We start from the raw sequence: 25,413 nt of genomic DNA, 5'->3' as shown, positions 1-25,413 counted from the left end.
TAAATTAACAGGCACCGCATCGATTATATGCAACACAGGACAAGCTAGATAACTACACATGGTTGACATTACTAGTTTAACTAGTGATTATGTGAAGATTGATTGTTTTTTATAAGATACGTTTAATGCTAGCTAGCACCTTACCTTGGCTCCTTGCTGCACTCGCATAACAGCTAGTCAGCCTACCACGCAGTCTCCTCGTGGAGTGCAATGTAATCGGTGTCCAAAAATGACAATTACCGGTTGTTATGAAAAGTTGAAATCGGCCCTTCCGATTAAATCTGTTGACCTCTACTACAGACCACCGCAAGGGGGAGTTAGAGCACTCATTATGCATTTGGGTCCCAAGGTTTTTATATTACATTATAGGAATGTAACACCCAGTAGTTTCTATTGAAAATTAGACCTGTAGCAATTCCCATTCTATACAAACACACCTTTTCCTACAACTGAACATGTCATGCTCCTTCAGCAACTTAACATAGTTTGTTGGACAATATGGTTCAAATGATGAATTTGATGCGAGCCACACGTCCCTGGTGACTTACTTCAGCAAAGATGGCTGACAAAACATTACAGTGGAAGAAAATGTAAGTAGTTGTAACGTCATAACGAGACAAGCAAAACATTTACAATTGAGAGGAATGTTAACCTCTCTAGGGTGTGGGACGCTAGCGTCCCATCTGGCTAACATCCAGTGAGGTTGCAGAGCGCCAAATTTCATTTACAGAAATGCTCATTATAAAAACTCAGAAAAAACATATTTTACATAGGTTTAAAGATTAACTTCTTGTTAAACCAACCAGTGTCATATTTAAAATGCCTTCCGGCGAAAGCATACCTAGCCCAGAACATAACCAGTTGACAAATGATTACAAACCGTAACCAGCCAAGCAGAAGCGTTACAAAACTCAGAAAGAGATAAAAATAATCCCTTACCTTGGATGATCTTGATATGGTGACAAGCAGAAGACATTCATTTACTCAATAAATGTTTTTTTTTGTTTGATGAAGTCTTTTAGAGGTCGACCGATTAATCGGAATGGCCGATTTAATTAGGGCCGGTTTCATAACAAATCGGAAACCGGTATTTACATTTTAACATGTTTTTTTTTTTTTTAACTAGGCAAGTCAGTTAAGAACACATTCTTATTTTCAATGACGGCCTAGGAACGGTGGGTTAACTGCCTCGTTCAGGGGAAGAACGACAGATTTTCACCTTGCCAGCGCCAATCCAATCTTGCAACCTTACAGTTAACTAGTCCAACGCAATAACAACCTGCCTCTCTCGTTGCACTCCAAAAGGAGACTGCCTGTTACGCAAATGCAGTAAGCCAAGGTAAGTTGCTAGCTAGCATTAAAAAAAACAATCACAATCATAAAAACAACAATCATAATCACTAGTTAACTACTAGATATTTTCTAGCGTGTCCTGTGTTGCATATAATCTGACTGAGCTTACAAGCATTCAAGTATCTAAGTATCTGACTGAGCGGTGGTAGGCAGAAGCAGGCGCGTAAACATTAATTCAAACAGCACTTGTGCGTTTTGCCAGCAGCTCTTCGTTGTGCATCAAGCATTGCGCTGTTTATGACTTCAAACCTATCAACTCGCGAGATGAGGCTTGTGACCGAAGTGAAATGGCTGACTCGTTCACTCGCTCTGAGCCTTCGGGTGGTTGTTTCCCTTGCTCTGCATGGGTAACGCTTCGATGTGGTGGCTGTTGTCATTGTGTTGCTGGTTCGAGCCCAAGGAGGAGTGAGGAGAGGGACGGAAGCTATACTGTTACACTGGCAATACTAAAGTGCCTATAAGAACATCCAATAGTCAAAGGTTAATGAAGTACAAATGGTATAGAGAGAAATAGTCCTATAATAACTACAACCTAAACTTCTTACCTGGGAATATTGAAGACTCATGTTAAAAGGAACCACCAGCTTTCATATGTTCTGAGCAAGGAACTGAAACGTTAGCTTTCTTACATGGCACATATTGCACTTTTACTTTTCTTCTCCAATACTGTTTTTGCATTATTTAAACCAAATTGAACACGTTTCAAGTATCTACTTGAGGCTAAATTGATTTTATTGGATGTATTATATTAAAACTTACTGGGGATAGGGGGAAGTATTTTCACTTTGGATGAATTGCGTGCCCATAGTGAACTGCATCCTACTCTGTCATAGATTGCTAATATATGCATATTATTATTGGATAGAAAACACTGAAGTTTCTAAAACGGTTTGAATTATGTCTGAGTATAACAGAACTCATAGGGCAGGCAATCTTCCAAACAGGAAGTGAAATTCTGAATGCGGGTCTAATTTTAAGTCATCGCCTTTTCACTTCCAAATAAGATATGGATCTGTTAGCACTTCCTACGCCTTCCACTAGATGTCCTCATTCAGTAGAATGTGGAATGGAGCCTCTGGTGTGAAGTTTGACCGAATGGGAGGGGAATGAGTCACTGTCCTGGCAGAATGCAATTTCCCTGTTGCACGTTCGTCTGTTGATATCACCACCACCACCGTTCCGTATTTTATACTATAGTGCCTATTAGAACAACCAATAGTCAAAGGTATATGAAATACAAATGGTATAGAGAGAAATAGTCCTATAATAACTACAACCTAAAACTTCTTACCTGGGAATATTGAAGACTCATGTTAAAAGGAACCACCAGCTTTCATGTTCTGAGCAAGGAACTTAAAAAAAAATAATAATAATAATTTTAAAAAGCTTAACGTTTAACATGGCACATATTGCACTTACTTTCTCCAACACTTTTTTTGCATTATTTAAACCAAAATGAACATGTTTGAGACTAAATTGATTTTATTGATTCATATAAAAAAAAAATAGTGTTCATTCAGTATTGTTGTGATTGTCATTACTACTCACACACACTCACACACACACACATATATAAATAAATGCTTTTAAAAGGCTGATTAACTGGTATCGGCTTTTGTTGGTCATCCAATAAAATTTGTATCGGTGTTGAAAAATCATTTTTTTTTTTTAAATTGGTCGACCTCTAGTCTGTGGCAATGCAGACATGACGCCGGGTACCACTAAGTCCTGCAGTGGAAGCACACATTTTAAAAGGAGGAACCACTATCATTTATTTTTCTTCTTGGCTTTAATAGTAGCTTCAGACTTAACATTACTCACACAGTTCCAGGTTGGATGGTAAAATGCTCATGATCATTACACAGGTGCACTTTGTGTTGGGGACAACAAAGGGCTACTAAAAATGTGCAGTTGTGTCACAACGGTACAGATATCTCAAGTTCAGGGAACGTGCAATCGGGATGCTGACTGCAGGAATGTCCACCAGAGATGTTGCCAGAGAATTTAATGTTCATTTCTCTACCTTAAGCTGCCTCCCAACATCGTTTTAGTGAACCGCAGACCACATGTATGGTGTTGTATGGGTGAGCGGTTTGCTGATGTCAGCGATGTGAACAGAGTGCCCCATGATGGCAGTGGGGTTATGATATGGACGGGCATTAAGCTACAGACAACGAACACAATTTCATTTTATTGATGGCAATTTGAATGCACAGAGATACCGTGACGAGATCCTGAGGCCAATTGTCATGCTGGCGGATGAATGGCATCACCTCATGTTTCAGCATGATCATGCACAGCCCCACGTCGCAAAGATCTGTACACAATTCCTGGAAGCTAAAAATGTCCCAGTTCTTCCAAGGCCTGTATAATCACCAGACTTGTTACCCATTGAGCATATATTTGGATGCTCTGGATCGATGTGCACGACAGCAAGTTCCAGTTCCCGCCAATATCCAGGAGTGGGACAACATTCCACATTAAACAGCCTGATCGACGCTATGTGAAGGAGACTTGTTGCGCTGCATGACTCAAATGGTGGACACACCAGATACTGACTACTTTTCTGATCCACTCCCCTACCTTTTTTTTAAAAAGATGTCTGTGACCAACAGATGCACATCAGTATTCCCAGTCATTTGAAATCCTTAGATTAGGGCCTAAATAATTCATTTCATTTGACTGATTTCCTTAAATGAACTGTAACTCAGAATCTTTGAAATTGTTGAATTAATATTTTTGTTCAGCGTAGAAAATACTATTATTCTAAGGATTAAAGACAAACAGCAAGGAAACTAAGGAGACCCTTCTACACGGAAGTAGAGGATCTCATGTACTCCTCACAGCCACAAATGGAAACAACGCGAGCTGGCAGCCAGAACAAAAACACCTGTTGGTAACAACACACTCCTCGTGTTGAGAGTACAGCTTTCCATCTGCAGACCGTGTTCCATTCTCACCATCAAACTCCACATAACTGCATTCCTTACATGACTCAAATTTCATACAAATATTAACTTAGTCTTTTACACAATATGCAAGGAAGACACATTTTTACAAATATGAGGGAGCGACTTATGTCACTGAACTATGAAACATTGTGTTTTGTCATGTCAATATTATATGTTTAAATCACTTGATATATTAAATAATTCCACACGACAGACAGAACTGTAGCGCTTGTTCTTTGAGTGGGACACATTTTAACTGCTTATGTAAAGCAGTTTGACAGAAAATCCTTTTTGAAGCACTTGTTGAAAATCGCCTTGGGAGAACTCACCATCAGGAGCTGACAGATCCATTTCTTGTGACACATTGGTGCTAATAAAAGTTAATTGAAGGCAGTTTTACATATGGTGCTGCTTAGAGCATGTTCTCTCAGCTTGGAATTTACATAATCCTATCTCAGGAAATAAGGTGAGCAGAGACAATGATCAAGAGGAGGGAACATGGTTCTCTTGGGACAACCATGGGTCCAGTCAACGGTCACAGGTTGTCAGTGGGTGTGTGAGAATTCAGACTGGTCAACCCAGCTGAAAGATCCATACTCACAGTGAAGGAGAGATGACGAGATGCGGTCTGAAGAAAGGTACATGAGAGGGGAACAGTTTTCATTTTGTGCCATTATACACCGAGGCAATCAGTGATCCGGATCCCACTTTCTCCTGCATGAAAAGTACTGAATGATTACTGGTAATGGCTACTCCAGCAGTCACATAATCACAGGGATAATACAGAGAGCCACCATTCATCTTCTTACAATGACCAATCCAGTTGAAAAGGCCAATCTCAAAAGGACCCTTAGAGGCCCCGTACTGAGGGGTGCTAGTGAAGTTGAACTGAGCATGAGCTACACAGAGGCCATGCATTTTATATAATACGATAACAGCACAAGGCTGCATCCTCCTTTCAGGAGCAAACCATTTGCAATTCATCAGGAGGGGTGTGCCTGTTAGTGAAGAACGGGAAATTACAATCGTGGACTGAATAAAGAGGATGCATGTGCTTTTGCAAAAAAAAAAATACTTCCGACTGAATAGACATGCAGTCTTTAAATCTGAACGCTCATGATGGTGGACAACATGTCAATGAAATATGAGAAAGAAACACTTTACAATGACCAGTAGATAGTGTGTTTCCTTCACATAGAGATCAGTTGCCCTGCTATGGATGCTGGCTTAACCAGCTCAGATTGAAAACCTAACAGCTTATTGATCGAACCAAACAAGACCTACCAAGTTGCCTGAGCAGAAAACTCTGGCATCCATGAATTCTGATGAGGAGCATAGTATACTGCGATAGGCCAATCCAATATCATGACAGGGTTTAAAAATGTATCTTGCATCAGGGCACAATTCAAATTTAAAATAGACTCCAGCCAGGTAACCCTGTAGAGATTGATAATAATGAATCGGTGTTCAGTTTTCCTTTCTCTGAACGTCAGTTTATGTGTCTCAAGTGCATTAAATCTTATCCCCTGTATTTGCCCCCTCTGCGCACACACAACTTTACTTTAAATTCAGTGGGCGCAATATCAGATACACCCCCCTCAAAGTTCCCATGGTAGGCACAAATCAGAGCGGAGAACAGCTGTGGCCACAGAACAATAACTGACTGACTGAGTGGGTGGGTGGGTGATTTGAAGATAGGCTGGTGTGGCCCAAATAAATTCAAGGTGGAGTGGCAGTGCCAAACAGCTGAGTGGGTTGAGCTGGCAGCCTGGCACAGACCCCAGAGGCAATTGAGCGAGGCCTATCAGGGCAGTGGGCCAATGTGCCACCATGGCCCTGCCAGGCCTGAGACTAACACATCCAGGAAGAGAAAAGGGCAGCAGCAAACCCAAGAGAACACAAAGACAGCAGTTGGCCCCTCTCCCACTCTTGAATCCAAGATGGCGTAGCAGTTAGACGTCTTGTCGTGTCATTTCCCTTGTATATATAGTTTTTTTAAACATTTTTCTTTGCATATCTTTTAAAACATTTTGCTAAACCTCAACATCTAAATACTCTCCTGCAACCCGCCTCACCCAATGTAGCGTGGGTCTGCTTTTTTTTCTTAAGTATTCATATTTACTTCGGATCCGGAACCCCTCAACTGAAGCTAGCCAGCTAACTACCCGCTATCAGTCAGCAAACCATTGCTAGCGGTCATCAGCTAACCTTTAGCTCGGAAAGCTCTCGCCAGTTCGAACAACGTGACTCTAACCAGAGCATAATGGACCTATTATTTTTATCCCCGGATTCCCACCGCAAACAGAACATTTAACTAGCTAACTGCAACCCCGGATGACTACTCCTGGCTAGCGTTTCCATCTACTTAGCTTGAAGCTAGCCCGGCCAGAGCTCCTGTGCTACCACCGAAGCATACTCCTGGGCTACAATATCCGGTCCCACAATCGATGTCACCGCATGAAGAGGCATAAACAGACTTAACCCAATCGCGACGTCCCCCAAAGGCTAACTTTCTAGCCCTTGCCATCTGCTTGCTTGCTAATTCGGCCTGCTAACTGCAAGCTTGTTTAGCCCCGGTCTGCTAACTGTTAGCACAGGCCTGCTAACTGCCTGAATCGCCACGTCCCCAGCCAGCCAAACCACTCACTGGACCCATATTTACTTTCAATCTCTTTTCGATTTTTAATTCGATTATACCTTCCGGTAACCTGCCTCACCCAATGTGATACGGAATCGCTATTATTTTTAATTTTTAGAACACATTTAAGAACCTCCAGAAGCTAACCAACTACAAGCTATTTAGTCATTGTTAGCGGCTTTTACCTTCTGCACAGTCTTTTTTTTTTGCCTGGATAATACTCGCCAATCTAGCTTCCCTGTCCCATCCACCGCTGCCACCTGGACACTATGATCACTGGGCTACATAGCTGATGCCTGCTGGACTGTCCATAAATCACGGTACTCCATTCTGTTTGTTTATGTTTTATCTGTCGGCCCCAGCCGCACTCAGGCTCTGTGTGTAGTTAATCCGACCCTCTCTGCCTAGTCATCGCCATTTTACCTGCTGTTGTTGTGCTAGCTGATTAGCTGTTGTCTTACCTACTGTTTTAGCTAGCTCTCCCAATCAAAACCTGCGATTACTGTATGCCTAGCTGCATGTCTCTCTCAAATGTCAATATGCCTTGTATACGGTTGTTCAGGTTAGTTATCATTGTTTAAGTTTACAATGGAGGCCCTAGTTCCACTCTTCATACCCCTGATACCTCCTTTGTCCCACCTCCCACACATGCGGTGACCTCACCCATTACAACCAGCATGTCCAGAGATACAACCTCTTATCATCACCCAGTACCTGGGCTTACCTCCGCTGTAACCGCACCCCACCATACCCGTCTGCGCATTATGCACTGAATATATTCTACCATGCCCAGAAATCTGCTCCTTTTATTCTTTGTCCCCAACGCTCGAGGTGACCAGTTTTGATAGCCTTTAGCCGCACCCTCATTCTCCTCCTCCTCTGTTCCGTGGGTGATGTGGAGGTAAACCCAGGCCCTGCATGTCCCCAGGCACCCTCATTTGTTGACTTCTGTGATCGAAAAAGCCTTGGTTTCATGCATGTCAACATCATAAGCCTCCTCCCTAAGTTTGTTTTACTCACTGCTTTAGCACACTCTGCTAACCCTGATATCCTTGCCGTGTCTGAATCCTGGCTCAGGAAGGCCACCAAAAATTCAGAGATTTCCATACCCAACTATAACATTTTCTGTCAAGATAGAACGGCCAAAGGGGGAGGAGTTGCAGTCTACTGCAGAGATAGCCTGCAAAGTAATGTCATACTTTCCAGGTCCATACCCAAACAGTTCGAACTACTAATTAAAAAATTACTCTCCAGAAATAAGTATCACTGTTGCCGCCTGCTACCGACCCCCCTCAGCTCCCAGCTGTGCCCTGGACACCATTTGTGAATTGATTGCCCCCCCCCCCCATCTAGCTTCAGAGTTTGTTCTGTTAGGTGACCTAAACTGGGATATGCTTACCACCCCGGCAGTCCTACAATTTAAGCTAGATGCCCTCAATCTCACACAAATCATCAAGGAACCCACCAGGTACATCCCTAAATCTGTAAACAAGGGCACCCTCATAGACGTCATCCTGACCAACTGGCCCTCCAAATACACCGTGCTGTCTTCAAACAGGATCTCAGCGATCACTGCCTAATTGCCTGTATCCGCTACGGTCAGTTGAGGATGCCTGGTCATTTTTTTTAAAAGTAACTTTCTCACCATTTTAGATAAGCATGCTCCGTTCAAAAAATGCAGAACTTAGAACAGATATAGCCCTTGGTTCACGCCAGACCTGACTGCCCTCGACCAGCACAAAAACATCCTGTGGCGGACTGCAATAGCATTGAATAGTCCCCGCGATATGCAACTGTTCAGGGAAGTCAGGAACCAATACACGCAGTCAGTCAGGAAAGCAACGGACAGCTTCTTCAGGCAGAAATTTGCATCCTGGAGCGTTAACTCCAAAAAGTTCTGGAACACTGAAGTCCATGGAGAACAAGAGCACCTCCTCCCAGCTGCCCACTGCACTGAGGCTAGGTAACACTGTCACCACCGATAAATCCATGATTATCGAAAACTTCAACAAGCATTTCTCAACGGCTGGCCATGCCTTCCTCCTGGCTACTCCAACCTCGGCCAACAGCTCCGCCCCCCGCAGCTACTCGCCCAAGCCTCTCCAGGTTCTCCTTTACCCAAATCCAGATAGCAGATGTTCTGAAAGAGCTGCAAAACCTGGACCCGTACAAATCAGCTGGGCTTGACAATCTGGACCCTCCATTTCTGAAACTATCCGCCACCATTGTCCCAACCCCTATTACCAGCCTGTTCAACCTCTAATATCGTCTGAGATCCCAAGGATTGGAAAATTGCCGCAGTCATCCCCCTCTTCAAAGGGGGAGACACCCTGGACCCAAACTGTTACAGACCTATATCCATCCTGCCCTGCCTATCTAAGGTCTTCGAAAGCCAAGTCAACAAACAGGTCACTGACCATCTCAAATCCCACCGTACCTTCTCCGCTGTGCAATCTGGTTTCCAAGCCGGTCACGGGTGCACCTCAGCCACGCTCAAGGTACTAAACGATATCATAACCACCATTGATAAAAGACAGTACTGTGCAGCAGTCTTCATCGACCTGGCCAAGGCTTTCGACTCTGTCAATCACCATATTCTTATCGGTAGACTCAGTAGCCTCGGTTTTTCTGATGACTGCCTTGCCTGGTTCACCAACTACTTTGCAGACAGAGTTCAGTGTGTCAAATCGGAGGGCATGCTGTCCGGTCCTCTGGCATTCTCTATGGGGGTGACCCACAGGGTTCAATTCTCGGACCGACTCTTTTCTCTGTATATATCAATGATGTTGCTCTTGCTGCGGGCAATTCCCTGATCCACCTCTACGCAGACGACACCATTCTGTATACTTCCGGCACGTCCTTGGACACTGTGCTATCTAACCTCCGAACGAGCTTCAATGCCATACAACACTCCTTCCGTGGCCTCCAACTGCTCTTAAACGATAGTAAAAACCAAATGCATGCTTTCCAACTGTTCACTGCCTGCACCCGCACGCCCGACTAGCATCACCACCCTGGATGGTTCCGACCTAGAATATGTGGACATCTATAAGTACCTAGGTGTCTGGCTAGACTAAACTCTCCTTCCAGAATCATATCAAACATCTCCAATCTAAAATCAAATCTAGAGTCGGCTTTCTATTTCACAACAAAGCCTCCTTCACTCACACCAAACTTACCCTAGTAAAACTGACTATCCTACCGATCCTCGACGATGTCATCTACAAAATAGCTTCCAACATTACTCAGCAAACTGGATGCAGTTTATCACAGTGCCATCCGTTTTGTTACTAAAGCACCTTATACCACCCACCACTGCAACCTGTATGCGCTAGTCGGCTGGCCCTCACTACATATTCGTCGCCAGACCCACTGGCTCCAGGCCATCTCCATGTCCATGCTAGGTAAAGCTCCGCCTTATCTCAGTTCACTGGTCACAATGGCGCACACACCCGTAGCACGCGCTCCAGCAGGTGTATCTCACGGATCATCCTTAAAGCCAACACCTCATTTGGCCGCCTTTTGTTCCAGTTCTCTGCTGCCTGTGACTGGAACGAATTGCCAAAAAAATATATATAAAAAAAAAATTAATAATAATAATAATAATAATAATAATAATAATAATTCGCTGAAGTTGGAGACTTATCTCCCTCACCAATTTCAATCATCTGCTATCTGAGCAGCTAACCGATCGCTGCAGCTGTACGTAGTCTTATCGGTAAATAGCCTCCCCAATTTTGCCTTCCTCATCCCCACACTGTTTTTATTTATTTACTTTTCTGGTCTTTTGCACACCAATATCTCTACCTGTACATGACCATCGGATCATTTATCACTCCAGTGTTAATCTGCAAAATTGTAATTATTCACCTACCTCCTCATGCCTTTTGCACACAATGTATATAGACTCTTTTTTTCTAATGTGTTATTGACTTGTTAATTGTTTACTCTGTGTGTAACTCTGTTGTCTGTTCACACTGCTATGCTTTATCTTGGCCAGGTCGCAGTTGTAAATGACAACTTGTTCTCAACTAGCCTAATCGGTTAAAAAAAAGGTGAAAAAAAATAACAACCAGGGAAAAGGACAAAGAAAAAAACAAGTGCTGTAAAAATATAAAATCAGCAGGGCCAAACACCGGTGTTGCCACGGAACAGTCATAACTAAGGAACATTTTTGGATATCTGAATGATTACAGAGGGAAGGAGAATCAATTACCTCAACATCAAACCCCAGCCTGCAGGAATAAAGCAACAAATCCCATCGTTCTGATTGCACTTCTCAAAAAGGCCACTAGAACTCAAGAAACAATCCCAGTTTCTCATTCTTAAGCACGTGGACACACTGGCAACTCACAAGGAGGACAGAGTTAATTGCAGACAAAGATTCCAAAAAGCCAAGTGCCTGTTCTCTAGCGGTGGAGTGTCGAGCGGAGGGGAGTTACTCAGGCTAGGAAGGAATAATAACAGGTCTTCTAGTAACACAGGAGGCACAGACTAGTACCACACACAGTGTACAAACAGAAAAGCAACACCAAGCTTAGTCACAGCCTCTCGCTCTCTATACTTCACTTTGTTTAATTGCATTTCTGATCCCTTTGATCTCTGCATCTCTTCAGCAGAAAATGTTCTGGTCAGGAGATTGTGGGCAGAGATGCCAGCTTCCACTCCTCCCCTTGCCCCTCGGTGCCTCTTCATTGTACAATGGCATCTTGTTGTCAAGCAAAATTGGCCAATAGGCCCCTTCCAGTCATCTACTCCTCTTTCCATGCAGGTCTTCCCAAGCTGTACTCTTAAAAGAGCTTACCATTACTCCTTAAGGCCCAAGGACATTGTTATTTTCAGAGGTAGACTTTTGACTGTCAGACAAAATCTCCATCTAAAACGTGAATCGATTCTCAAACTACAATATGGTTCCAGAAACATAAAGCCATTTACTTTCATGTCAGTTCAAAATAATTTTACAACTGTTTTTTCCTGCTTTATCACAAAGCCGACAGTATTTTTCAGTGACAACATTTCTGGCGGCCTTCTTCCATTTCAAACATGCTAGAACGCTAATTAGCACAGGTGGTCCCTCTGTCTTCCATCCATCTTCTGTAAACACCCGATGTAACATGGAAATATGTCAGTGTGGGAACACTAACCTAAAAAAAGGTTTGTATCAATTTAACCTTCTGTTTTTGGAAATGTCTCACTGATATGAAAGAAAGTGTTTATGCTTCCAAAACCATAACGTAAGTGATGCGAGTTAATCTTCAAACAGAACATCGGGGCTCTTAACAAAACTCCCCCATACAGAAGACGCGATCCTCCAATGACTCGTGTAATAAAACGGAACAGAGTCATAGTCAAGGGCTCGGGTGGCCGCCCCTGTGCACACACCATCCAATCTTCCCTTCTCTCCCTCCTTTCCATATCTCCTGTCAAGCCATCAGCATTTAGCTGCTTATCAGTGTGTCCGTGACAGGGGTCATTATGCTGCACAGGGGAATGACAGATAGCATTTGTTCATTTAAGGCTGAAGGGAGAGAAAGGGAAACATCTCCCGAGGTGACTACTTATCTGTCCCAGGATGCATTGCCTGAACAGCTGCATTATATTCTCAGGCCACTGACTCGTACACTTTAGCGTTAAGCTGGGGGTTAATATTCCTTGTGACAGCATGTGTTTGGCACATGTATTTTTTGTAATGTCAGTTGAGTTGACTCAAATCATAGCACATATTGGTGGGTACACTTGATGCTTTTATTTCCTTCAAAGCTCCTAACAGCTACACTCACAATGGCTGCCAGTCCATTGATTTTGTCATCATTGACTTGAATGGGGACACTTATTTTATTAATTCTACACTAAAACAAAAAAAATTAAGGAGGTTGGTTGCACCTTAATTGGGGAGGAATGGGCCGTGGTAATGGCTGGAGCGGAATCGTATGAAATGTCAAAAATGGGTTCCATGTGTTTGATGCCATTCCGTCCTTCCCTAGGCAGCCTCCACTGCTTGAGACATGGATTCTACCCCTGAGGCCGACGCCACCGCCGAGGCCGACGCCACCGCCGAGGCCGACGCCACCGCCGAGGCCGAGGCCGACGCCACCCCCGAGGCCGAGGCCACACTGTCAAACAGCCACTGCAGAGGAGGGTGCAGGAGTGAAAGCAGCACACATACACCTGTCTAAAAACGTGATGCATCTCCTTCCCTTAGATAATGACGCAATGAGAAGAGATCAGTCATCATTGTTGCAGGCCGTATTCATTACCAGGCAGACTGTCTCGGCCTGACAGCCAGAGCCACAACAATAAAGCAGGGATAAATAACCAGCGCCAGGCACTCTCCAGTTGGCGGGTCATCACTAGTCATTATTAAGAGTCCGCTCTGTCAGACAAACAGGCAGCAGTGCAACTCAAACACTCACAGCTGTGATCGACAAGTGTTGGCCAAACAGAGACTGGCACCACCTCTTGAAGTCTTCCCTGGTTCCCTCAACCCCTCTCTCGGGAAGACAGGAGGAGTAGAGTGTTAGTGTCTTCCTCACGCTCCGCAGTGTGGGAACGAAGGAGTGGGACAGGGGTGGTGCTGCAAATCAGATCTCTGGAGAATGTTTGAAACCTTCAGTAACCACAAAGGTTTAAGCCATCTTCGGAGATGTTTGTGAAGTTAAGCATTTCTCTAGGCATTGTGAGAACTGATCATCTGCAAAGCTTGACTGCAATATAGTGAACCTGGGAAAGCAATTGCAATAAAGACAATCTGGAAGTCAGCCCATATAACCACCTTAGTGCTGAGTGAGAGCTGCTGCAGGAGTGGGCCGTGCCAGGGGTGAGAGAAGGAGAGGAGAAGACAGACACTTTAGTATTCACAGCAGCTGCTTCTGTCTGGGGCCTGAGCGCACCCATCCGCTCACTCCCTCCCTCTTCCACTCCTTCCCCACTGACGGACTTGCTGGCAGGCGGGATAGAGGGTGATAGGGTTGGGTCAGGTCTGTGATACGCGCTCTCTCTCACACACACAAACACACACACACACACCACACACACAGGAACTCAAGGTGTTCCATCTGTATTTTGAATGCAGTGTGTAACCAATGAAAGGAAGTTAGGGAGGCTTATTTCCCTTATAAGCAGGCCAGGGAGAATCTAACAATGCCATTAAAATTCCTTTAACAATTGCAGTCCATGGTCTATAATCATGATGAGCTATAAATCATCAGAATGTTGTCACAAGTCAACAGGGTTTAGAGATAAGCCCCCCCCCTCTATGTGACAGGTCGGTTGTCATTGATTGAGCCCCTCTGCTGCATGCCATGCATGACAGAAGTAGGACGTTGTGACCTCTGCCTCGCTTCTGTTCTGGGTAGGGCACTGTGAAAGGCACCACCCGAGGCAAGGCTATGCCCCCTCCCCTCTCAGAGTGACAGTGTAACAAAATTAATTGTACACAGCTGGCTTCTCCCGGCTCCGCCATGGGACATTCTTTAAATATGAGTTTTTACCTGAGAAAAAAAAGAGCAAGCGATAGAGAAATAACACGTATTATATTTTCTCATGGACTGTTGTGGCATGTGGGGAACAGTTAATTATAGCTGGAGAGAAAAGGGGGAAAAAAGGGATGGAAGACATGTAATGCGGTTGCTGTCAGTGTTCCACAACACACATTTATGAGGAAACCAACACTAGTCATTTACAGAGTTGGATCTTCTGTATACTGGACTCCCTGACGGACCGCCCCCAGGTGGTAAGGGTAGGTAACAACACATCCACCACACTGATCCTCAACACAGGGGGGGGCCCTCAGGGATGTGTGCTCAGTCCCCTCCTGTACTCTGTTCACGCATGACCAGGCACGACTCCAACACCATGATCAAGTTTGCAGATGACACAGTGGTAGGCCTGATCCCTGACAACAACGAGACAGCCTATAGGGAGGAGGTCAGAGACCTGGCCATGTGGTGCCAGGACAACAACCTCACCCTCAACGTGATCAAGACAAAAGGAGATGATTGTGGACTACTGGAAGAGGACAGAGCATGTCCCAATTCGTCAAGTTCTTCAAGCTCCTTGGTGTCCACATCAAACTATCAAGGCCCAAGCACACTACGACAGTCGTGAAGAGGGCAAGACAAAGCCTATTCCCCCTCAGGAGACTGAAAAGATTTGGCATGGTTCCTCAGATCCTCAAAAGGTTCTACAGCTGCATTATGGAGAGCATCACTGCCTGGTATGGCAACTGCTCGGCCTCCGACCGCAAGGCACTAGAGGGTAGTGCAACTCCAGGCACCCTAGTCATAGATTGTTCTGTCAGCTACCGCATGGCAATTGGTACCAGAGTGCCAATTCTTGGTCCAGGTAGCTTCTAAACTTCTAACCCCAAGCCATAAGACTCCTGAACATCTAATCAAAGGGCTACCCAGACCCCTCTTACACTGCTGCTACTCTATTATCTATGCATAGTCACTTTAATAACTACATGAACATATTACCTCGACTAACCGGTGTCCCCGCACATTGACTCTGTACCAGTACCCCCTGTATATAGCCTTGCTACTGTTATTTTACTGCTGCTCTTTAATTATGATACTTTTATTTTCTATTTTTTACTTTAGTAATTTTTCTTAAAACTGCATTGTTGGTTAAAGGCTTGTAAGTAAGCATTTCACTGTAATGTCTACACCTGTTGTATTTGGCGCATGTGAGAAACAATTCGATTTGTAAGTGTAGTTTATTGCAACTTTTTCTGGTAGTGGTGGTCTAGTTCAGTGAAATTGTGTGGGCTGGGGTACCATTCTACCCAAAACCACATGCTGAAATGTTTGGTGAAAAAGGAATTTCCAGTGTACAGAGAATATCGCTTAGAATTCAGAGAGACAACTTTGTCCAACAATGCAGAAATGTGTTCATAAGAGCATTGGACAGAAGGTATAGAGGTTGTTGTACCTTCAGCTAGTTAAAACAGCCACCCCCATTTGATGTAGTTCTGTCCTTGTCTATTAATGTTCTGTATGTCATGTTGTGTGGATCCCAGGAAGAATAGCTGCTGCTTTTGCAACAGCTAATGGGGATCCTAATAAAATACGAATATCATGAAACTGTAGCACTGCGAGACAGACCACATTAAAACACCATATGCTGCAGCAGTATTCTGCTAGGCAGGAGATGGTAAAACCAGTGTGGATCGCTTCTCTCATTAACAGTTCTATCATATCAAGACAAGGCAGTGCTGTTTAATACACGTGCCTAACTGTAAAATACTAAGAAATAAACATAGCTTTCTAGCCCACTTCAAATCGGAGGTAACCAGCAGATTCCATAACTTACTTCCTTTAATGAACAGAAGACATTAAAACAGTGAATGCAATTTACTTTTATTGCCCACTTTGTCTCAATTTTGGTTGTACAAAATTACACATTTCCAGACCACCTACATTTACTGTATTAGGAATTTCCCCGGCCTAAAAACTGAGTGCTATGTTGCCATTCTACCTTAGCAGGGTGAGCTGAGGGCGACTAAACTGCTATCCATTAACTACAGCCTAACGAGGCCACAACAAGCACAGAACAGATCACCGAAGACAACATCAGTAATCAATGGCACACCCACTCCATTATCTAAGCTTCACAGGGGATCTAAACACCCTACCATATCCTTCTACACCGTACCCTTGCTTCAAGGTAGTCTTCTACCAAGGTTGAGAACTGATACTGATTACTGTTTGTTGGCGTGGGAGGTCCACGGGTGGCTATGGATCATTTCGTTGGATTCCTCATGTCTTACCCATTGTTAAGAAGAATTAAGGTCCAAATTGAATGTTAATTACTATATTTATTGACGATTATATGAACCCTATAAATACATAAAAATATGGCCAATTTGGGTGAAATCAATTAGCCTAATTTCCCAGAGATCAAATTATAAACAAAAGTGTTTAAGGAATACTAATCTAATCCGTTTCTAACTACAGAACATTTAAAATCAAAATCAGAGATGGAGTATATTGAAATCCTCTGTGCAATACTGCAGTCACTCATTGTAGGCACAAAGACATGCAATCCATCAAATTCAATCAAATGTATTTATAAAGCCCTTTTTACATCAGCCGATGTCACAAAGTGCTATACAGAGACCCAGCCCAAAACCCAAAACAGCTAGATGTAGAAGCACTGTGGCTAGAAAGGCAGAAACCTAGGAAGAAACCTAGAGAGGAACCACGACAACTCACCTGCCATTAGAGAACACTTACGTTTCAGGTGTCTCGCTACATACTGCCTGCCAACAAATGGACTGTGTGAGTGGTAACCATGGCAACCACACTACAGAATGACAGCCCCTGAAGCAAACACCTGTTGATTGTAGCCTATAGCTTTATAGGTCTACCCTGGCCTCTCAGGATTACAGTAGTAACACCAACACAGCAGATTGGGGATTTAAGGCTGTGATTGAATGCATTAGACTTGGACTCACTTCAAGGCTGCAGGCCTGGCTCCGCTCTGGCACCATTAACAAACTCCAGCTAAGTGTTACTTCAAAATGCTCCTTCACTCAGACCATGGCGGCATCCCAGATGGCAGCCTAATCCCTACATAGTGCCCTAAAAAAATAAAAGTGTGAATAATCAAAGTGGCTGGCATAGAAGGCATCCCTGGCCACGTCCTCAGCCCGTCTTTGTCCCAGGTGTCTCTGTAGTCCCCACCTGCTTTAAAGACCACCACCATCATCCCAGTGCCAAAGGGTTGTGTATCGGAGGACGCATGGCTTTCGACCTTCGTCTCTCCCGAGCCCGTACGGGAGTTGTAGCGATGAGACAAGATAGTAACTACTAACAATTGGATACCACGCAATAAAACTTTTTGTCCTCAATAAAAAGTGTTATGTTTGGGGCGAATCCAATACGCCTCATTACCGGCTTTGCACAACACTGACAAGTTTGCTAAGGACACCATGGTTTTAGGCCTGATAGCCAACTATGACGAATCAGCCTATAGGGATGAGGTATGTGAACTGGCATTGTGGTGTCATGAGAACAACCTCTCCCACAACATCAGCAAAACAAAGGAGTGGATTGTTGACGTCAGGAAGCAGAGGAGGGAACAGTGTTTTCCCATTTGCGCAGGCTGTAGGCTAATCAGTTCCAGACCATTTCAAACCAGCTACTTTTCCACCTCATAGGCTACTGTTCATTTAAAAGTTTCAATTTGCTAGTCCGCCTCTCACGAGAATGAACAATATACAACTTCTAGATATTTATTGATAGGACAGGCACCTGTCAGTCACAAAGCGAGCAATGACAGGGAAACGCAGTCTGCTGTCTTTACCGTGTCCCGGTACAGTTTGTGTGCCCTGTGATTGGTTGCGGTCTAATTGTTTTTTACATGGAGGGAGAGAGCATGATGCTAGTGAATTTGCAATGTCCCATGTAATGTACTGTAAGTGGTAACAATGAGTCAAAATCCACAATTTAGTCCAATTATTGTTCTGACACATTAATCTACTTTCTTTCATATAGGAAGCCACATGGCGTTGTGGCGCATAGTAGGCTATTTACTGTACACTGATTGACAACTGAACACCATGTGTTGTCTAGTTTATAAAAAGGTGTCGAACTGACAATAAAGTTGCTCTTAAATCCCTTTGCCATTCCTAAATCATGCAATGTGGTTATGTCCATGGTATCGCATTGGGACAAGTAAACCAAAGGATTTTCTAGGATGTCGGGCTTGCCAGACAGTGGTGCTAAAATGAGTGCCTCGTCTCGTCAGTCAGTGTAGCCTACCGAATCGCATCGGTGAGAGAGACGTTCATTTGGCTCCCTACTGGTAGGCCTAGGCTTTTTGACAACCATATGCACATAAATTATGAAAACATTCAATGAAGATCGCTGCAGGAACAATATTAGCATTGGAGAGCCTCATTCTGGTACAAATAATAATTAGGGCCCTCACGGAAGCCAAGAAGTAAAACGGAATTCAACCATTTAAAAAAAATCTATTGACCTTAGTAGGGAACCAACTAAATGTATCAAGCCCAAGTTTATCATAAGACATGAGCAGAATGCAACACTGATTATATTTCCTGTAACCTTCAGCGGCAAGAATGCCCCATCTGTGCATGTGTCCACCAGTTCCTGCTCAGTCCATCATTGTTTGTTTCTTTATTGCACATGTGATTGTAAACAGCCTCGCACTTGAATTGGCCTCATAAGTAGTCTCCTGATGTGGACATTGTTGTGGACTTTTAAAAAACTAGAACATCCACATTTTCTAAGTTGACAGTGAAAACCTGAAAAAACAAAACCTTTCCATTTATTTCAAGAAAATGAGGCTATTTGTAACATTTTTGTTTTAATTAAACGCATAATTTCAACAGTGGCCATCCATATCTTGCAGTAAAACATTAAAAGAAGTCTAATCTAAAGGTTTAATGTTCTTAGACAATAGTGCTAAACATACAGGACAATAAAATATTCAGAACTACTAACATTATACTGAATTCATGCACTTGAAGTCACTTAAGGTAATATCCTTCTACACAAAACCACAAAATGTTTTGATTCTGGGAGATGAACTTGATAAAGTTTCCAATCATGTCACTGTGCAGTCCTGATGGAATCAAGGGATTAGAATGTACCAGAGGCCACCAAAATAGAACTCCTTCGACCAAACATTGAGGGCCGCCTGGCTGGCTACTTTTTCTATTAAGCTGGCTACTCTACATACTTATGGAAAACACTGGAACATGCCCAGACCCACATCAACAGGACTGCAGTAGAGCGAGTCCCGAGTTAAGTTCCTTGGTGTCCACATCACCAAGGACTTGTCATGGACAACCACCACCACCACTCTGGTCAAAAGGGCGCAACAGCGCCTCTACTTCCTATGGCGGCTGAAGAAATCTGGCATGCCGGCCCAGGTCCTCTCAAAATACAACCACTGCACCATCAAGAGTGTCCTGACAGGTTGCATCAAGGCCTGGTACGGAATAGCTCCATCCACAACCGCAAGGCCCTCCTGCGGGTGGTGAAGATGGCCCAGTACATTAGTGACCATGCTCCCAAACATCCAGGACTCAAAACGGTACCTTAGCGCACCGCATCATCAAGGACCCCATACACAAGCTGTTCTCTCCCTTACCGTCGAGCAGACGGTATTGGAGCATGAGGTTTGATAGAAACAGTCTCCGAGCCCATCGGTATCTACAAGACATCAGACTGATGAACACTTGAACTGGACTGACCACCTGCACATTAGCACACATGCATGCTACACAATATTTTATATTGCTCAGTTTATACACTGCCCCACCAATCTCCCCATACACATGTAAATATTGGACTATAAATTGTGGTGTACTGTATTATACTTATGCTAAAATATGTATTCTTTTCTACTAAGTCATTTACTTTTTGTGTTCGTATTCTTATCTTTTATTGTTGTTGCTTTATCAAGAAGGAACCTGCAAGTAAGCATTTTGTGTGATGATGTACAACATGTGTATCCCCTACATACGACTAATAAAACTTAACTTCTGACCACAGCTTTTTTGGTGAGCCCAACAAGTGTTTTCTAGTGAGAAATTAAATAATTCACCAGAGAAATCAAGTCAAGAACTACGTGGAAGGCTGGGCTGAAGGGAGTTGTAAGCAAATAGTCAACCTAGTTCAGCACAGAAACCGTGGTAATTAAATACAATGACCATAATCCATAGCGCTTTTTGTTTACGGCTTGTATACAGAGATTAATACCTTTTATGCCTGCTACGTTAGATACACAGACTGCATGAGAGAAGAATGTACACAATGAGAGAGTGGGATTAAGACAGTATGTGAAAGTATGCTTTATCTACTTTGAAGAACTTGTAAAATGATTTCATCAGACAGCTTTGTAGCATATTTAGGCAGGCTAGCCTTGCTAAATGGGATGACTTAAGACAGCACGGTATGGGGAGCACAGAGAACATTGTCTGGCTGGTTGCTATTGCCTGAGCAGAGAAATGATGACTAAAGACAGCACGGTATGGGGAGCACAGAGAACATTGTCTGGCTGGTTGCTATTGCCTGAGCAGAGAAAAGATGACTTAAGGCACCACAGGAGGCTGCTGAGGGGAGGACGGCTCATAATGTCTGGAACGATGTAAATGGAATGGCAAACACCTGTAAACAATGTGTTATGTGCATTTAATACTATTCCACCAATTCCGCTCCAGTCATTATCATGAGCCAATTCTCCCCAGTTAAGGCACCACCAAACTCCTGTCACCTGGTTGTCTAGGTCTTAACTGAAAGGATTTTTATTTTATAGCAGACATTAGGCCCTCCCGCCATGGAATGACCAAGGAAGAAAAATAAAGTCTATGCATGAAAACAGGTTAGATGAGGGAGCAGAATAATGAGATTTGACTAAATCAGTAACTACACGACATGGAGAAGATGTAGGCTATTGAAGAGAATGCAAGGATGCTGTGTATCAAGAACAGGACAGACAAAGGTTGAGGGAGAAAGATGGACAACGGTCTATCCAAAACAAAGGATTACATTACACGCAGATTTGATAGAGATGATTCAAGCTAAAGGAATGTACAAGTTATGTTGAACTACAATAATCTTAGCACCACTATTCTATAGCATCCTATAAATCCCCTGCTGTAGTTCAATTTTGTTATTAGCTTGGAGGCACTGGCATAAGTCGTCATGGGCGAGTCGGAGACAGTCACAATCCACAACCCCCCCACACACCTGATCCTCTCACTACCCTAGGGGGCCTGGGTCTCAGCTGCAATGATGCAGCAATCTACAAGCTTGTCTTATTTATGCCATTCCAACCACAGACATCAGTGTGCTGTTTTTCTGAGCCCAGTCAACCTCACAGCCGTGACCCAGGCCATTCACTGCCCATGGCACATAAGGCCTACACCTAAAGTACAGCACAGAGAGGGAGTGAGTGACATTAAGAGGCTTCTGGGAATTATGTGGGTGACTATAAGGGGTCAGGGTTAAATAGAACGCATGTTGTCACTGCAGTGCGCATGTATGTGACCTGTGGAATCCATTTGGTTTTGTATGATAACCAATGTCCCCTGCCTTTTCTCAGACCAGGACCACGCTTGGATTATGAATTCAGTATGCCATAGTATGAAACTGACGTCTCATGATAAAAAGCCTAACATTGCAAAGTATAGCAGGCTACAAAACCTCAACAGTAAGAGCGCAAACACTTGGCATACCTGGTTTGACCGTCTTGATACGGATGGGCTCCCGAAAGTGGCGGATGACAGCAAGGGTGTCTCGGTTGGTCAGGCCACTGACAGGGGTGCCGTTCACTTCCAGAAGCACGTCCCCGCTGTTCGGTAACCTCCCGACGTGACAGACCATCGCCTCGGTAATCACCTGTCCCAGGTTCGGGAAGTAGCCTAGCTCCGCTCCCCCTAGTACCTCCACAACCGAGCCGAACTCCCCGGCGTTCCCCCATGACACCGCGCACTCCTGGACTTTGCCTGACCAGTGCTTCTTCTTCTTCAGCGTTTTGGACATGTTTAACCCCTCGTGTAATCCTTGAGAGTCCCAGACACTGGTTGTTTGAGAGACGAGGCAAGCAGCTATTCTCCTAAAACGCTATCACTCAAAATACTATTTTTGCACCAAGATGAGACAATCTGCTCACTGTGGTTGTAATCCATTCCTTGAGCAACTGTCATTTCAAAGCATTATCCGTATGAACATCCCGTACATTGAATGACTGGAACGTCACCCGAGTGTCTGCAATTCAGTAGACTGTAGTGCACGAGTATCTGCGTCAGTGTTATCGCAGGGGGCGAGATCAATCGCAGGGTAGCTTGGGTTCTAACTCGCGTTAAATTCTTGAGTGGTTGGGTAATGAAGCTCTACTTCTGAATCAGTAACCTACTTCACCTTCAATGAATCGGTCTGAAACAGTTGTCTAATAGTCTATTGTGCACAATAGCCAATAAGTAAATGTTGTACTGCTCTGTAGTTGAGCCTATGATACGCTACTCACATAGCCTAAACTCCACTTGAGACAGAGTCGATGTATCAATTTGATGAACAACATATCCTCGAACTACTATATCGTTGAATTGAGCACAAACAACTGTTGCCCGAATATAGCCTACAATTATTTTTCCAAAATTAGCCAGGTCCCAGCTTAGTTCCGCGCACCTGTTCTACATCCTCAACCTTGATATCAGCGACGCAATCCTTATCCTTAGAAACTGACAAACATACCTGGCCCCAGCAGCGAATAGATTCGCAGAACTCGCGTTGTGTAGTCTACTGCTGACAACTTGCTCCTTATTCTTCAACCCTTGTAAACCCAGCTCAGAAGCGCGCGGTCTCGGCAGTTGTGACGCCTCTTGTAGTCTCGTCTCCGATTCAGCCCAGTGGCTCACACAGCAAGGTATATTTCTAAAGGCGCAACAGTCAGTGAAACCAACCTTAAGCTGGGAAATAGCCTAAACTTTTTTTGCTTCTTCTTAACATGTTGATTTATTGCAGAAAAGCCCATCCAGCCTCAAATGACAGCCGGGGATTGGCTCCACCTCCAATCAGATCATGGGACAAGAGTAAAATATTGTAAATCAACCAATGGAAAATAATCGGGCGGGGCCTCCTCGCAGTCCCCCTTCCATTGACGCGGTTAATTTAGGTCGCCAAGCGTGCGGATAGACAGAGTTCTGTCTTTCTTTGGGAACATTTTGGGACCCGGCACGCAAAGCAGGTAAATCGAGCGCGCCCAGTGGGTGAACTATTGCAACAATATCACATTCTTCTTGTAGCCTGCAGATGCGCGCAACTAAATTGCCCTTATACCTGTAACTACACACTCCTCGGTAGATAACGACACACTACATTCCTCGGTAGATAGTTATGTTACTGGTTTGTAATTGAATGGTACAAATTAGCAGTAATAAATTAAACAAGTCAGTGCAATTACAAATGAAGGTAATTCCACGTGGACTAATCACGGTTTTAATACTTTAGGGCCAACAGAAAAAGCCTATCTATTTTCTCTAGTCATCTATAGAGGGATGCCCAGTCATACTCATTGGGTCAATTATTGCGTGACTGTGCCATCTTGTGGTTAAATCATGTAGATCCTGAAAATGTGCATATGCACGAGGCCTATATTGACGAACAGTAAGCCTAGTTCTGATCAGAATATGTGAACGGAGCGTGCCAAATTTCACAAATTCCAAATGTTGGACGCTCTAATAGCGCTCACTTCATGAGCTTAAAGCATGCCTACTTGTTTTTTTGTATTTTACCATTATTTAACCAGGTAGGCTAGTTGAGAACAAGTTCTCATTTACAACTGCGACCTGGCCAATATAAAGCAAAGTGACACAAACAACAGTTACACATGGAATAAACAAACATATAGTCAATAATACAATATAAAAAGTCGATATACAGTGTGTGCAAATGAGGTAAGGCAATTGGCCATAGTGGCGAAATAATTACAATAGCAATTAAACACTGGAGTGATAGATGTGCAGAAGATGAATGTGCAAGTAGAGATACTGGGGTGCAAAATAAATAAATACATTAAGGGGATGAGGTAGTTGGATGGGCTATTTACAGATGGGTTATGTTCAGATGCAGTGATCTGTGAGCTGCTCGGACAGCTGGTGCTTAAAGTTAGTGAGGGAGAGGGTTGGAGGGTGGCCAATGTGCGGGAGCACTGGTTGGTCGGCCCAATTGAGGTAGTATGTACGTGTATAGTTAAAGTGACTATGCATATATGATAAACAGAGAGTAGCAGCAGCATAAAAAGAGGGGTTGAGGGGGGGCACACAATGCAGATAGTCCGGGTAGCCATTTGATTACCTTTTCTGGAGTCTTATGGCTTGGGGGTAAAAACTGTTGAGAAGCCTTTTTGTCCTAGACTTGGCACTCCGGTGCCGCTTGCCATGTGGTAGTAGAGAGAACAGTCTATGACTGGGGTGGGCCTTCCTCTGACACCACCTGGTGTAGAGGTCCTGGATGACAGGCAGCTTAGCCCCAGTGATGTACTGGGCCGTACGCACTGCCCTTTGTAGTGGCTTGCGGTCAGAGGCTGAGCAATTGCCGTACCAGGCAGTGATGCAACCATGCTCTCGATGTTGCAGCTGTAGAACCTTTTGAGGATCTCAGGACCCATGCCAAATCTATAGTTTCCTGAGGGGGAATAGGCTTTGTCGTGCCCTCTTCACGACTGTCTTGGTGTGTTTGGACCACTCTAGTTTGTTGTTGATGTGGACAACAAGGAACTTGAAGCTCTCAACCTGCTCCACTACAGCCCTGTCGATGAGAATGGGGGCGTGCTCGGTCCTCCTTTTCCTGTAGTCCATGATAACCTCCTTAGTCTTGGTTACGTTGAGGGATAGGTTGTTATTCTGGCACCACCCGGCCAGGTCTCTGACTTCCTCCCTATAGGCTCTCTCATCGTTGTCTGTGATCAGGCCTACCAATGTTGTCATCTGCAAAC

The 25,413-nt window shown here is 44.0% G+C and overlaps 1 pseudogene; it reads right to left on the bottom strand.

Moving 5' to 3' along the window:
* The window catches only part of LOC135504142 (membrane-associated guanylate kinase, WW and PDZ domain-containing protein 3-like), a 293,136-nt pseudogene extending 270,605 nt beyond the window's left edge, over positions 1-22,531 (bottom strand).
* Positions 22,532-25,413: the final 2,882 nt, after the last annotated feature.

This window comes from Oncorhynchus masou, chromosome 18 (assembly GCF_036934945.1).
Source record: "Oncorhynchus masou masou isolate Uvic2021 chromosome 18, UVic_Omas_1.1, whole genome shotgun sequence".
NCBI classification, from domain to species: Eukaryota; Metazoa; Chordata; class Actinopteri; order Salmoniformes; family Salmonidae; genus Oncorhynchus; species Oncorhynchus masou.
This window is presented reverse-complemented; position numbering and strand designations above follow the sequence as displayed.